Source organism: Saccopteryx leptura, chromosome 3 (assembly GCF_036850995.1).
Source record: "Saccopteryx leptura isolate mSacLep1 chromosome 3, mSacLep1_pri_phased_curated, whole genome shotgun sequence".
In the NCBI taxonomy this organism is placed as follows: domain Eukaryota; kingdom Metazoa; phylum Chordata; class Mammalia; order Chiroptera; family Emballonuridae; genus Saccopteryx; species Saccopteryx leptura.
The window spans coordinates 282793616-282808531 of NC_089505.1; the positions used below are offsets into that span (position 1 = coordinate 282793616).

The 14916-nt window shown below is 40.9% G+C and overlaps 1 protein-coding gene across 1 annotated transcript in view; it reads right to left on the reverse strand.

The window, feature by feature from the left end:
• RASGRP3 (RAS guanyl releasing protein 3) overlaps positions 1–14916 on the reverse strand; it is a 103598-nt gene that overhangs the window by 41459 nt on the left and 47223 nt on the right. Inside the window, exon 2 of the mRNA XM_066378528.1 lies at positions 195–326. The gene's annotated coding sequence lies outside the window, so the exon portion shown is untranslated. The remainder of the gene's footprint in view (positions 1–194; positions 327–14916) is intronic.

Sequence of the window (14916 nt, forward strand, 5' to 3'; positions counted from 1 at the left end):
TTCAAAAATAAGTCTCCTTTATTGTAAAATTAATGTACATTCATCATTTAAAATACACAGTAAAAAATGTTACCCATTATCTCACCATCCAAAGATCTCTCCTTTATATTGACATGTTTCTGTGAGTTTTTTAGGCATATTTTTGTTTTGTAGAGTTTCTTGCACAATTTAAAATAGTTTAAAGAAACACCTACCTGTTGGTTTCCCAAAGATGATTCCCAGGTCTGAAAGAATTTTAAGGACAGTTACCATCATTGAAAATTGCATTGGGAAAGTAGTCTGCAGTTCTGACTTATCCAATTTAAACAGTGAGTACTTTGGAGAACCTGATAAAAGAACAGAAAAAAAATATCCCCAGAGTTAAATAATAGAAACCCAAAAGAATCCACTTTGCATTAAAGCATTTCTAAAATCCTTGAATTATAGGTGAGATGTTTGTATAAATTTTGCCCATAAAATTAATGAAGAAAGGAAAACATTCAAAATAGTTACTTGCTGACTTGATATTTTAAAAATCAAGCCACTCTAAAAAATTCAGCCTATTAAAAACCTACAAATATTGCAAAACCAAAATTTAGGCACATAGCGTAAGATATTATTTTCATCCAAATGGACTTGTTATCAGTGGCTTACTCATTAAGAATTTCCAAACACTCAGTTTCGGATGTTAGTAAATCTCTAAAACAGTTTATTGTGGTGATCCTCAAACTCCTAAACCACTCCTGACTGTCTCAACGTGAATGTCAATGATATTTTAATCCAGGTTGTTTAGTCTCCTAATGGTTTAGGACTCGTTGTAGTGTTGATTGGTACTCTCTGGATGTGATAAAACCTCCCAGCATCGACATTTTCTCACAAATCCAGAAAGGACACAATAATCCAGAATTTTCCCAGGGCTTGAATCATTTCTAATAAAGAAATTCTCACTTCAAAAGGGCAATAGAGGCCCTGGCCGGTTGGCTCAGCGGTGGAGCGTCGGCCTGGCATGCGGGGGGACCCGGGTTCGATTCCCGGCCAGGGCACGTGGGAGAGGCGCCCATTTGCTTCTCCACCCCCACCCCCTCCTTCCTCTCTGTCTCTCTTCCCCTCCCGAAGCCGGGGCTCCGTTGGAGCAAGGATGGCCCGGGCGCTGGGGATGGCTCCTTGGCCTCTGCCCCAGGTGCTAGAGTGGCTCTGGTCGAGGAAGAGCGACGCCCCAGAGGGGCAGACCATCGCCCCCTGGTGGGCAGAGCGTCGCCCCTGGTGGGCGTGCCGGGTGGATCCCGGTCGGGGGCATGTGGGAGTCTGTCTGACTGTCTCTCCCCGTTTCCAGCTTCAGAAAAAAAAAAAAAAAAAAAGGGCAATAGAGTTCTGTTGGGTGTGATTTCCAAATGCCATGATGTGTTCATGCAGCAAAAAGACTTTCGTTAACATGACTGACGAAGCCTTTATCTTCCAAAAAATTCTAATGAAGTTGCCTAGGACAATAAGAACTGTGCTCCCAATTCTAGAAATAGTGAAAAGGAACCAATTTCATGCAACTCTCTATTAGCAGATATAAATTAGGACCCCATGCTCTTGACTCAGAATGTTTAGAGTACTAAAAAATTGAATTTCCACATTAAAATAACTAAAGGGGGGAAGTTTTACTTACCTCTGAGTAAAATGTTATTAATGCTGCTTACTTTACTAGCTTGTTTAAGGAGTTAGTGAGGTAACATATAAAATATATCAACCACGCACCTGCAAAACACTGTACGCTCCAGGAAGATGTCCCCCTTTGCTTGCACTAACTCTTTCTTTCCAATATTTAAAAGGCTGTTCAGTTAAGGACTTAAGTTGCAATGGGAGACTAATATATCAAAGTGACAGGAAGAGAGATGCTAATTCAGAGAAGGGAAAAGGAAATAGAAGAGCATCCAAGGAGTGGGGCAGGTGGTCTCATCAGCAATGGACCCTCATTCCTGAAAGTTCTCCCACCAAAGTAAGGTAATGACTGTCAGAGATGCTGTAGACGGCATTCCCAGACAGTATTTAGGAAGCATGCCAGAATGACAGCAAAGGGTCCCCCTGGCTCTAGGATTGCAGAATTCATAAGGTGAAATATTATATCTAATAAGTATTCAACAAATGGTTTTGAAATGATGTTGGCCACATTAGAACTTCCAAAGATGGTCTTGTCTACAGCATCCTCTCTAGTCCAAGAAAACAAACAAACAAACAAAAACCCTTGAAGACTCTTTCTCCCTAATGGCAGATACTGCCTTTATACATAAATGACCATATGTTTGTCTTAGCGGTCATATGACCTTCAGATCGAGATGGGGGTTTCTCTACAAGTCCTTTGTGAATAAATATTACATACCTTTAAGCCTTAAAGAAGAATGGCTAAGGTGTCAGAGCATTTGTTGTTCTGGCAACTTTCAAACTTAATCTCTCTTTCTAACCACAGACATGAGATTTAAAAGCTTCATGATTATATTCTCTGAGACTCCATATGAGAATCGAGATTGTTGAGTTCATGAAGAGAAATAATAACAAAATTCTGAAAGATAACTGATTTGATGAGTGCTCACTATGAATCTATTAGACACCAGTTACTCAGCAGGTACTAGAGTGGCTAGCACAGGAGGTTAGGGTGAGCAGAGAGAAGGCTAACTGGATGAGCAAGACAGACACAAGTAACTACAATAATGTACCCTATGAAGGGGCGAGGCTCTCGTTTAATCTAGGAGCCAGAGGAGGTTAAGCTTGGCAATTAAGAAAAGTTGAAAGACATTTCAAATGACTGAAGTGCTGGATGTGATGAGAGATGAGACTAAAAAATCAGTAGTAGCAGTTCATGAGCAGTATTGTGAGCTATATTAAGGAGTCTGGACTTTATCTGAAGCACAGTGGGAAATCATTGCTTCAAAGGTGAGGAGAGTGGCATAATCATATTTGGATTTTTATAAAGATCCCTCTGGCTGTAGTAGAGATTAGTAAAAACCTACAGTAATGATGGGAAAGCCAGTTAGTAGCCAATTTTAGCCATTTAGGCAAGAGATTATTTAAGCTAGTATGTGGCATTAGAGATGGAGAGGAATGTTTGGTTATTGAATATATTTTGAAGATAGAGCCAACAAGATTTGCTCTTTTGTTTGCTATGGGAGGGAGGGAGAGGAGGGGGGAGGAAGGTTGATCAGAAAGGAGGAATCAAGGATAATTTCCAGATTTCTAGCAAGACATTTGGCTGGGTTATGGAGCCATCCCTCTGAGCTCACAAAACTGAGCAGAGGGGGAAGGAGGAGGAAGTTTGTGGGAGGCCAGTGATGAGTTCACTCTCAGACATGTGGAATTAGAGATCTCTAAGACATACAGGGGAAATGAGTAGGCTTATAATTACCTGCTACAGGCTTCTGAGTTGACACCTGAGCATATGTAAGTGCTAAGAATCAGTGGAAAAGAACATGTAAGGGACAGGAATGATGGATCCATGCACAGGTGGTGGGATTTATCTCAGATAGAGGGTCACCTCTTTCTGTGTAACACAAGAAAGAGAAAACATGGGTATAGGTATATGATTTGTCCTTTTGAAAACAGGAAGTCAAGGAAGTTTCTATCTAAGTGACTTTTATTTATTCTAAAAAGGAGACAAGGTCATCTGCTGGAAGGTCTGATGGGGACACGTCTGAGGTTTATCAAGAGGAGAAACCATACAAAAGATGTGAAAAACAGAAAAAAGGAACCAGTAGTGGGGTTATTCCCCTCCAGAGTAGAAGTCTAATGTTTCTCTTCTTCCAGAGTTTGTTTTCAGGGGAAGTTTAGTGTTCCTTGTCCCTTTGGTGACATCACTCACGTGTGTCAGGCTTCTGAAATTATAAGGTGACTTTTCTGCAATAACCTATTTGGCAAGTTTCTTCTGTATGGGGCAGGCAATCCTGAGTTTCTCCTGGTATAGCCTGGTTTCTGTAAGTATGCACACATGGTTTCCATAAGGAAACCATGAGCTGAAGCCTGGCTGGCATCTGCTAGGTGATTCCTCAAAAGGGCATACGTCCCTGCTCCCACGCCACCTAGTTTTGCTTCAAATGGTGAAGAGGAAGACAGACACTACCAGAAGTGGAAAAATAAAGACACTATTACCTCCCACACTCTGACTTGATCCAGGAGATTTCATTCTGGCAACTACAACCTCAGCTATCCCCCCATGTTCTCCGCCTCCCCAGCCAGGTTTTCTGTATCTCTGTCCCACCAACTCACCCTCTCCAGTGCCCTCGTCTGTTGTCTTAAGAAGTGTCATAACTCACAAGATACATAACTGTTTTTTCTTAGTCTGAGCTCCACATTTGGTATCTTTTGGTTGTTTCTGCGTTGGATTTGTTTCAATTGTAATTTCCCTTCTCATTTCTTTCAATGTCACCTCTCAATTCTTTGGATTTCTCCTTCTCACTTATTTCCTTTAATTAGTTACTTCTCTCAGCATGTTGTCACAGTTTCATGATCATTACTGCCAAAGTTTTTTCTCTCACAAATCGACTGGAATAGTATGAACTTTGGAAATGAGCCCAATAGTTAACAGCAAGGTTAAAATGCTGTGAGGAGGCCGTAATGATGATCCAGAGAATAAGCTGTTATGTATGGGCAGTGAAGCAGGATCCCCAAAGTTTAGTTAAAAATTATATTATGGAGTAGCCATCGATAATATATTTCTCAAACCTAAAAGTAATTTTTTTTTCATTCTTGTCTTGGATGGGTTCATTAAATGAGGTTTTCCTGTGGGTTTTTTTTAAGTATTTTTGTTTTTCCTGCAAAGAGCTCTTACTAAATCATAGGGCATTAATAACCAAAGTTGTTCTAGATTTTAGAAATTGAAGAAATAATAGTCTCTATAAATACTACTTGCTGGGGGCATGGAATATGATAGACTTAATGTTGGAAAAAATTACCTCTATGATGTTTAAATCTTATAACACCCAGAAGCTAAGTACTCTTCTGTCCACTTTGTGGATGAGCAAACTGAGGCCCACAGAGCTTAAATTACTTGTTCATATCTTGTTATTCATGTGCAAAGCCAGGCCTGACTCCAAAAACTTCACATTTTTCCACTATCCACACAAATTTTAGCTGTTATTAAGGCTTTCCTATTAGATCAATTTCTAGGCATTGTCTAGAACAAATGTTTACTACTCCCTGTGCTTGGCTTTGAAGCATTCTGTCATAGGCCCTATTGTCCAAAGATGAATAGCCGTCATTATCACAGCAAGCTTGGCAACTCAGGGACTTGCTGGTACCAAACACTGAACAGAAGTCAATAACCAGCTCAGAGCTCATCTCACAAGACCCCTTTGCATTTTTTAGCTAATAATTAAGTAACAAAGTTTAGCTGCATTTTATTTAGTTTGTCTTGGTTACTGGGACTTAACATTGGAAACCAAACTAACATTTTTATAGCTATCTGACATGAGTTGAATGAGAAAGGAGTCTTGAAGAGTTCTAGTGATAAATACCATGGAATTTCAAAGCCCCACCAAGGAAATATTTTCCTAGCATTTGGCTGGAGCCTGACATGGAAGAGAATCAAGGTATATACAGATGAGACATTTGCAATCAGGTGGTTTCCAGATGGACACATTCAACTGCGTGGAAGAGTTATGACCTACTGTGCAACTTCAGTGTTCATATTGTAAATAATACCCCTAAATAAAGTCCCAAACTAAGACATGTTCAACTCAGAAATTGATGACGATGATGATGATGACGACGACGGAGGAGGAGGAGGATAAGGAGGAGATACTGGTCTTTATGAGTACTCCTGTGTCCCTTACTGTGCTGAGCTCTTTACCCAATAAATTCTGGGAGTCCAGGCTCCACCCCAGAAATCCAGCAATAAATAAAATACAACCAAAACCGTGTTACTTAATTGTTACCCAAAAAAAAAAAAAATGCAAGGAAGCCTTGTGAGATGAGCTCTGAATTGGTTATTGACTTTCATTTAGTACTTGATACCAGCACAAACATGCTCATGCCTTATGTACCCACCAAGAGCAAGAAAACACATTCAATAACTGTCATAAGTAAGTAAAACTCATTGGCATCCTCCCACTGGGGCCAGATGACAATCTCAGAAAACAGAGTTGATACAAAAAGGCTCCAGAGAATGGAGACTCTACAGAGAAAGCCTCTAGGAAGCAGGAGAATGTGAACAGAAGACACAGCCTGGAGTACAAAATCTCTCTCTAATCTACCATCACTGCATGCTGGGGGTAGAAGCTGCCCATCTCTGAAAATACCAGGAAAGGATTTAAAAACCTAAGCTGTAAGTTGTTACATTGCATCAAGAAACACCAACAAGGAAAGATTGCCTTCAAAAGTACAGTGGGGCCTGACTTGTGGTGGTGCAGTACATAGAGCGTTGACCTGGAATGCTGAGGTCTCTGGTTCGAAGCTCTGGGCTTGCCCGGTCAGGGCACATATGATAAAACAACCAATGGGCACCTAGAGTGAAGCAGCTACTTCTCACATCCCCGCCTTCCTCTCTCTGTGGAATCAATAAATAAAATCTTTAAAAAAAAATGTACAGTAGTCCCTCGTCTATCGTGAGGGTTAGTTTCCAGAACTAATCCCCGTCCCCGCCCCCACAACCTTGTCGTTTTAGGACAACGCCATAACCAACTGAGCTAACCAGCCAGGGTCTGAAGCTTGACATTTTTATTGGCACCCATCAAAAGTAAAGTATAGAAACAAAAACTGTTGAAAAATGATTTCTGTACTCTCGGTTATACAGTGTGCTGTAAAGTCATGGTGCACTTTTGACCGGTCACAGGAAAGCAACAAAAGACGATAGAAATGTGAAATCTGCACCAAATAAAAGGAAAATCCTCCTAGTTTCTGTAGGATGATGTGGCAGCATGTGCGCATGCGCAGATGATGACGTAACACCGTGTATACAGCTGAGCAGCCCACAGCCATGCCAGTAGAGATATGGACGGTACAGAGGAAAGTTCAGTGTGTTCTGTGGCTCGCTAAATTCGAATGCGTGACCAAAGTGCAACATGAATATCGGCGCGTTTATAACGAAGCACCACCACATAGGAATAACATTACTCCGTGGGATAAGCAGTTGAAGGAAACCGTCAGTTTGGTGGAGAAATCCCGTTCTGGTAGGCCATCAGTCAGTGACGAGTCTGTAGAGGCTATACGGGATAGCTACCTAAGGAGCCCTAAAAAATCTGTGCATGAGCCCACATCAAACTGCACTGAATAGGTATGAAACTGGGAGAGTTTTCCTTTTATTTGGTGCAGATTTCACATTTCTATCATCTTTTGTTGCTTTCCTGTGATCGATCAAAAGTGCACCATGACTTTACAGACACACTGTATTTACACAACTTGAAGCCCATGATTAGAAGACTCCATTGAAGGACTCTGTCATTCTCTTTTATTTCAGATGTTTCTCCTACATCACATGCTTCTCTCTTTCTAAAACAGGAAAACAAATCCCAAGAGGCAGTGATATTTCTCGTCTTTCCATCTAAGACATTAATTTCACCTTACTCCTGAAAAGAAAACACAGTATATACCAACAAATGAGAAAAACGTAAGTGACTAGAAAATTTCAATACTCTCTTAGGTTCTGTTTAAATTCTCTAAGGTTCACTTTCATCATTTCCATCATGAGAGAAATAATATTACTCTGCCTTTATCATCAGAACAAAAAAAATTCATTTTAAAAGGTTGTAAGAGGCCCTGGCCGGTTGGCTCAGTGGTAGAGCGTCGGCCTGGCGTGCAGAAGTCCCGGGTTCAATTCCCGGCCAGGGCACACAGGAGAAGCGCCCATCTGCTTCTCCACCCCTCCCCCTCTCCTTCCTCTCTGTCTCTCTCTTCCCCTCCCACAGCCGAGGCTCCATCGGAGCAAAGATGGCCGGGGCACTGGGGATGGCTCCTTGGCCTCTGCCCCAGGCGCTAGAGTGGCTCTGGTCGCAACAGAGCGACGCCCCGGAGGGGCAGAGCATCGCCCCCTGGTGGGCAGAGCGTTGCCCCCTGGTGGGCGTGCTGGGTGGATCCCGGTCGGGCTGTCTGACTGTCTCTCCCGTTTTCAGCTTCAGAAAAATACAAAAAAAACAAAAAAAAAAAAAAAAAAAAAAAAAGGTTGTAAAGCACAATGAAAAATAAAAGGAAGGCTTAAAATTATAAAATGTTCCAAACTATATTTGTAAAGTGATTATTCAGAATTTAGAATACAGGATGGGGCAAAAGTAGGTTTACAGTTGGTTGTATGCAAAATAATATAATAATTAATAAATAATACAGAATAAACTCTGCTTCACATACAATTGTAAACCTACTTTTGCCACACCCTGCATATTTCCCAATTAGAACATATAAATGGGTTAATAGATTCACATATGGAGAACAAGGAGATCTGTGGGGCTCTGTCAAAAAATGCTGAAAAGGGCCCTGGCCGGTTTGCTCAGTGGTAGAGTGTCAGCCTGGCATGCGGAAGTCTCAGGTTCAATTCCCAGACAGGGCACACAGGAGAAGTACCCATCTGCTTCTCCAGCCTTCCCCTTCTCCTTTCTCTCTCTCTCTCTCTTCCCCTCCCACAGCCAGGGCCCCATTGGAGCAGAGTTGGCCCGGGTCTCTGCCTCAAGTGGTAGAATGGCTCCGGTTGTAATAGAGCAGTGCCCAGATGGGCAGAGCATTGCCCCCTGGTGGGCTTGCCGGGTGGATCCCAGTTGGGCACATGCAGGAGTCTGTCTCTTTGCCTCCCTGCTTCTCACTTCAGAAAAACAACAACAACAAAAATGCTGAATAGAACTTTTGGAATTCTCAAGAAGTTTACATATTGATAGTACTGGCTCTTATATGACAAATTAGCCTTAAAAATTGTGTAACTTCTAGCAACATGAATCCAATGGCTTTTTTTACTCATTAGTGAGTCTAGAGAGACAAAGGAGGAGAAAGGAAGACAGAGGGAGAAAAAGAAAATTTTTAATAAAGTCATTAACAAGTTAGAGTCCTGGCCGGGTAGCTCAGTTGGTTAGAATATCGTCACAATATGGCAAGGCTGTGGGTTCAGTCCCCAATCAAGGCACATACAAGAATCAACTAATAAATGCATAAATGAGTGGAACAACAAATTGATGTTTCTCTCTCCCTTCCTCTCTCTCTAAAAATCAATCAATATAAAAAAAAGAGGGGACACAAAGGAGCAGAAATCAGGGCAAAGGGCATTATGAAAGAGTCATGATAGAAGTTAAAACAACTTCTGACTCATAGAATTGAGCTGTGTCTTGAAACCTGAGTGGGGTTGCACTGAGCAGAGAAAAGGAGAAAACTGCGTTCAAGAAAAGGACACAGAAAAGAGCAGAAAGAAATGCTAACGAAGGAAGAAGTCTTAAAGCTGGAATAAAAGTATATATGTGTCATTCTTTTACTCAACAAACATTGAGAAAGGAAACGAGGAACTACCATATTCTCAGAATCACAACTAAAACCTTCTGTGAAGGTCCACGTGACATAATTCAATGTAGCCCTATCTGTGGATCGGTACTGGCTTTACACATTGTACTCAGTTAATGAGTTCTTATCTGAGAACAGCTTAATGCTAAGCACCTGGACTCTAGAGCCAGACCATTGGGACCCTGTCCCTCTCATATACGTTTTAGTTGCATGGCAAGTTATTTAATCTGTGTCTTTTGTATCTTACCTCTATAGCAGGATAGTATTAGAATCTATGTTGTAGTGAAGTTATGAGAATTAAATGAGTTAACACAGGTCAAGTGCTTATTAACTGGCACATAATATATTCTCAAAAATTGTTAGTTGTTATTATTTTCTTAGTAAGTGAACTGGAAGTCCCCTATACCAGTGGTCCCCAACCTTTTTTGGGCCACAGACCGGTTTAATGTCAGAAAATATTTTCACAGACCGGCCTTTAGGGTGGGATGGATAAATGTATCACGTGACCGAGACAAGCGTCAAGAGTGAGTCTTAGACGGATATAACAGAGGGAATCTGGTCATTTTTTAAAAATAAAACATCATTCAGACTTAAATATAAATAAAACGGAAATAATGTAAGTTATTTATTCTTTCTCTGCGGACCGATACCAAATGGCCCACAGACCGGTATCAGTCCGCAGCCCGGAGGTTGGGGACCACTGCCCTATACCTAAGGGATGAAATAATGCCTATTTACGTCCTCTCTCTCAAACTTATAAGCTGCATATATTTTATCTACACATATTTATAATGCAAAAGAAAAGAAGGAAAGGAGAGAGAGAAGAAGAAAGAAAGGAAAACAGGGGAAATGCAGGCAGCACAGTTTGAAATTTTGAGCTATAAAATGAGAACTAGTTTCTATCCCATTTCTACTAACTGTGTCTTAGTCCTATGCTTTTTTTTTTTACCAACAGAGGCAGAGAGAGAGACAGACAGAGGGACATATAGGGACAGAAAGGAAGGGAGAGAGATGAAAAGGATCACATCTTCGTTGTGGCATCTTAGTTATTCACCGATTGCTTTTTCATACATGCCTTGATCCAGGGCTACAGCAGAGCGAGTGACCCCTTACTCAAGTCAGCGACCCTTGGGCTCAAGCCAGTGACCATGGGGTCATGTCTGTGATTCCACATTCAAGCCAGCAACCCTGCACTCAAGCTGGTGAGCCCGCACTCAATCTGGATGAGCCAACGCTCAAGGAAGCGACCTCAGGGTTTCGAATCTGGGTCCTCTGCGTCCCAGTCTGACGCTCTAACCACTGCGCACTGCCTGGTCAGGCAGTCCCATGCTTTCTTAAATAAAGATTCTGTAATCAGCTTCATACTCTGTGGTATTTATTATTTTGGAAGGATAAAACTAGGGGTTTCTACACATACAACTCAACCTATTCAATTATATTCTTATTAATCAGTTGTAATCCATTTATTATCATAAGTAATTCAGGGGATACAGAGATACATACTTGCCCCCAAAGAAGAGGCAGGAGGTTTCAGTAGGTACATGTAGAAATGCCAGTGGTATCTCATGTGTACTAATGAGTTACGAAGGGGACCTAAGTCTTGACTTGGCATTTGCTCTTCCCTGCAATAGAAATAAATGCATGTCAAGTGATTAATAGCCCTAAAAGTAATTCTTGAGAGTGGATATTACACAAAAACATTTCCAGGAAAAGTTTTGCTGATGGTTCTACTAGTCACAATAAGGATGTTGAAAAGTTGAAATAGTAAGTGAAACCAAGCTGGGCACTAAAATTAGAACAGGAACCTCATAGGCTTCTGTGGTAATTGGTGGGGATTTCACAAATCTGCATGTTCAGTGTTACACACTTGCCGATCTGATCTCACTGCGGTATCTCATCTTCTGTGGCTTCTTTTCAACATGCTTCTAATTTCTAGTCCGGGAAAAAGAGCATGCATTTATTTAATTTTCTTAACACTTTTTAACTGTTAAACAAAACCTGAATGTATTTACCACACCTTTAGGTAAAAACATATTTCCTCACTACTAAATGCAATACAGATTATTTATTGCATTTTTGAGACAAAAATGCAAATTAAAATGTTTAAAACTCTGTTATTACTACATAATGATGTAGTAGTAATACTTGGTTTTTAAAAACGTTGTTGTGTTTCAGGTATTGTTTCTTTTCCAAGTTTAATTCTGCTTTTAAATATGGAAGTCTTTACCCTGATAATGTGTTGTCCAGAAAGTGACAAACATCTCTTTTATAAACACTAGAAAATACCTTATGTCATGATGTATGCAGAGCTCCATATCTTTGCTATAATGTGGAGGAATCTGAATCTTTCCAGTGAGCTTTTTGTTGAGGATCATGTTGACAGCGGGATGACTATACAGACACCATATGCTTCAGATCAGCAGTATCTCACATAGATCTGCTCACGGTCCTAACACAAAATCATGCTTCTCATAATAACCCAAGAACTCTGGCTCTGATGCTACAGCAATTAAATATAAAAGTACAATTAGTGGTGGTTCAAACATTATAAATATTGCTCTCAAATGCCCTTTTCTTTTTGTATTTTCCTCTTTATCTGAGAAAGCCTATTTAAAATGACAAGTCTTGGTTTTGGGCTTTTTTTCTCCATATTAAAGATGGTGCAAGTTAACAAGTTCTTCCTTGCTCAGCATCCAAGGTTATAAAATAATGACCTGTTGGACAGAGGACTAGCCCATGGATGTAATTTTTTATTCGGCTCATATAGAATTCTCACAAAGTTTCAAACATTTTGAAGTAGTTGCAAAAATTATACGAATCTAGTCTTTCACAAAATTCATTTTTTTCTGCATTCTTATGGGAAAATCAGTTCTGCAAGTTCTAGGGCTGCATCTTAATGAGGCAGCTGAAGCTTAATAGCAACTACTGCCCTGTTCCCCAAAGTCCCCACTACCCTCTATTGTCTCCCCAACCTGAGGCTAAGTGTCATAGCCATTTATCATCTTACTATGTGCCTTTTCTTTTTTAGTAGAATGAAGTGGAAAATGAAATATTACTTGTCCTGGATAGTTTTTCTTATCTCTAACCTACTTCACTTGTATGGTATCTTCTTGGCCCTACAGACATTTGCATCTATGAGCCCCAACCTCAGACTTAGATAAGTCTGCCTGCTGACATCACAAATATATTTTTTTTAATTAATTTATTTATTTATTCATTTTAGAGAGGAGAGGGAGAGACAGAGAGAGAGAGAGAGGAGAGACAGAGAGAGAAGGGGGAGGAGCTGGAAGCATCAACTCCCATATGTGCCTTGACCAGGCAAGCCCAGGGTTTTGAACCGGCGACCTCAGCATTTCCAGGTCGACACTTTTATCCCCTGCGCCACCACAGGTCAGGCACATCACAGATATTAAGCGAAGTCTAAGGGGGATTCTTCAATGTGCCAGTCTTCAGAATGCTACTACTTGTGGATTGGACAAGAAAGAATCACAAGGCAGATACTACACCTTGAGGCATATTTTCATTCAAAAAGTAGGTTCAAGCGGTAAAACAAACTTTACCTCTTCCCTGAGCAAGGAAGTTTGGGGATGTCTATAGCATCTGTCAGGCTTGGTTAGGCTAATATATTATTACCATTATCATTTATAATATGCTTAAAATGTCTAGAATACCAGAAACTTTTGCAATACCCTCTGATTTTTGTGTTTTTCTATTACAGAAAAGTTCTTATAATCAATAAAATAGGTGTTCACTAATGATTCCCAAAGAGCATGGGATGTGGTACCAATACCTTGCAACACTTAAATCTGTACGTTCTGGAAAGATTAAGGGGAAATAGAGTGCACACTGGGCGATGTAGTAAAATAAACATGTACCTACCTACTCATGCTTAGAGGCAAATACATTTTCAGTTTCCACACTACAGTTATCTAGTTTCACTCTCTCCCACTTCCTCACTGTGTTGCTTTGGATTGTTGACAACAACTATTAACAGCTTACTCCTCCACGTCAAACCTGAGTAAATCACAGGTACTCATCACTGTGGACTTTTCAGGATAATTTCCAGCACTTAGATAATGAGTCACTTGGATATTTACTGACTATACAAGTCGAGTTGGTATTCTTTCTTTGTTGTTGTTTATTATGCTAAAAAGAGAAACCAGAAACCAGGAAAGGGTTTCTTACTGGTTAGGGCAGCTGTAAGGATGGGTATCTAAACACCTGGCTTCATTAGCTCACTCATTGAAGTCTGCTGGTAGTAATATTTTTTGTCTATTCAGGGAAACTCTGTAGTTCTTATAGAGAAAGAGATTGTGGTACGGGAAAGAACATTTCCACTTTTCAAGGGACCTTTTATTTACCAGGTTACCTCATTTTACAAAGAAGAACCCCACAGCCAAAAATATAACATAATTTGCCCAAGTTTAAACAGTGAGTTAATGAAAGAAAGGGAAATATTCCATCACTGTGCACTTCCATAGAGTCCAGACTTATACTGAGATACCTGGGACATAAAAAGTACATGTGTCAGAAGGCTGGTTTTGAACTAGCACATCTGGTTTAAAAATTGTGTTTTCGGAAATGAAGTAGCTCTTTTACCATTTAGATATGGAGAAATGAAGTAGCAATATTGCTGTCAGCCACAGAATTTCTGCTCACAAATCTGATTTCAAGAGAATTTGGCTCTTTGACTTTGCAGAAACTATTCCAACCAAATCACTTCCCCTTGTGAAAATAATTTTTGTAATTAGGGGTCTAAAATGATCGTAGAAGTGCTAGAGCGTCGGCCTGGCGTGCAGGATTCCTGGGTTCGATTCCCGGCCAGGGCACACAGGAGAAGCGCCCATCTGCTTCTCCACCTCTCCCCCTCTCCTTCCTCTCTGTCTCTCTCTTCCCCTCCCGCAGCCAAGGCTCCCGCAACTGGAGCAAAGTTGGCCCGGGTGCTGAGGATGGCTCTATGGCCTCTGCCTCAGGCACTGGAATGGCTCTGGTTGCAACAGAGCAGTGCCCCAGATGGGCGGAGCATCGCCCCCTGGTGGGCATGCCAGGTGGACCCCGGATGGGCGCATGCGGGAGTCTGTCAGACTGCCTCCCCATTTCCAACTTCAGAAAAATACAAAAAATAAAAAAATAAAAATAAAATAAAATAGATAGTAGAGGTTTTAGCAAGAAGCTAAAATTCCTGGTTGGTGGGGGCTGGGCATCTGAAGCAGTTCTGGGTGCCTTTGAGATGTGCAAAGATGTGTTGGTGAAAGTGAACTCAAGCAGAGGAAGCCTCAGAACTCAATGGCTCTCAGCACAACTCCTCTGGCTTTGATGTATGGGTCCTGAGTCTTGTTTGTTCATTTATTCCTGTCACATGAAACCCTACATATTAGGTTGGTTACCTTTGGTCACTCAAACTTTGGCTTTTTTTTTTAATCTTCCAGAGCAGAACAGCACCCAATCTAAACCCATCCTAGGGCAGCGATAGGTTGAGTCTCTGACCCTCGT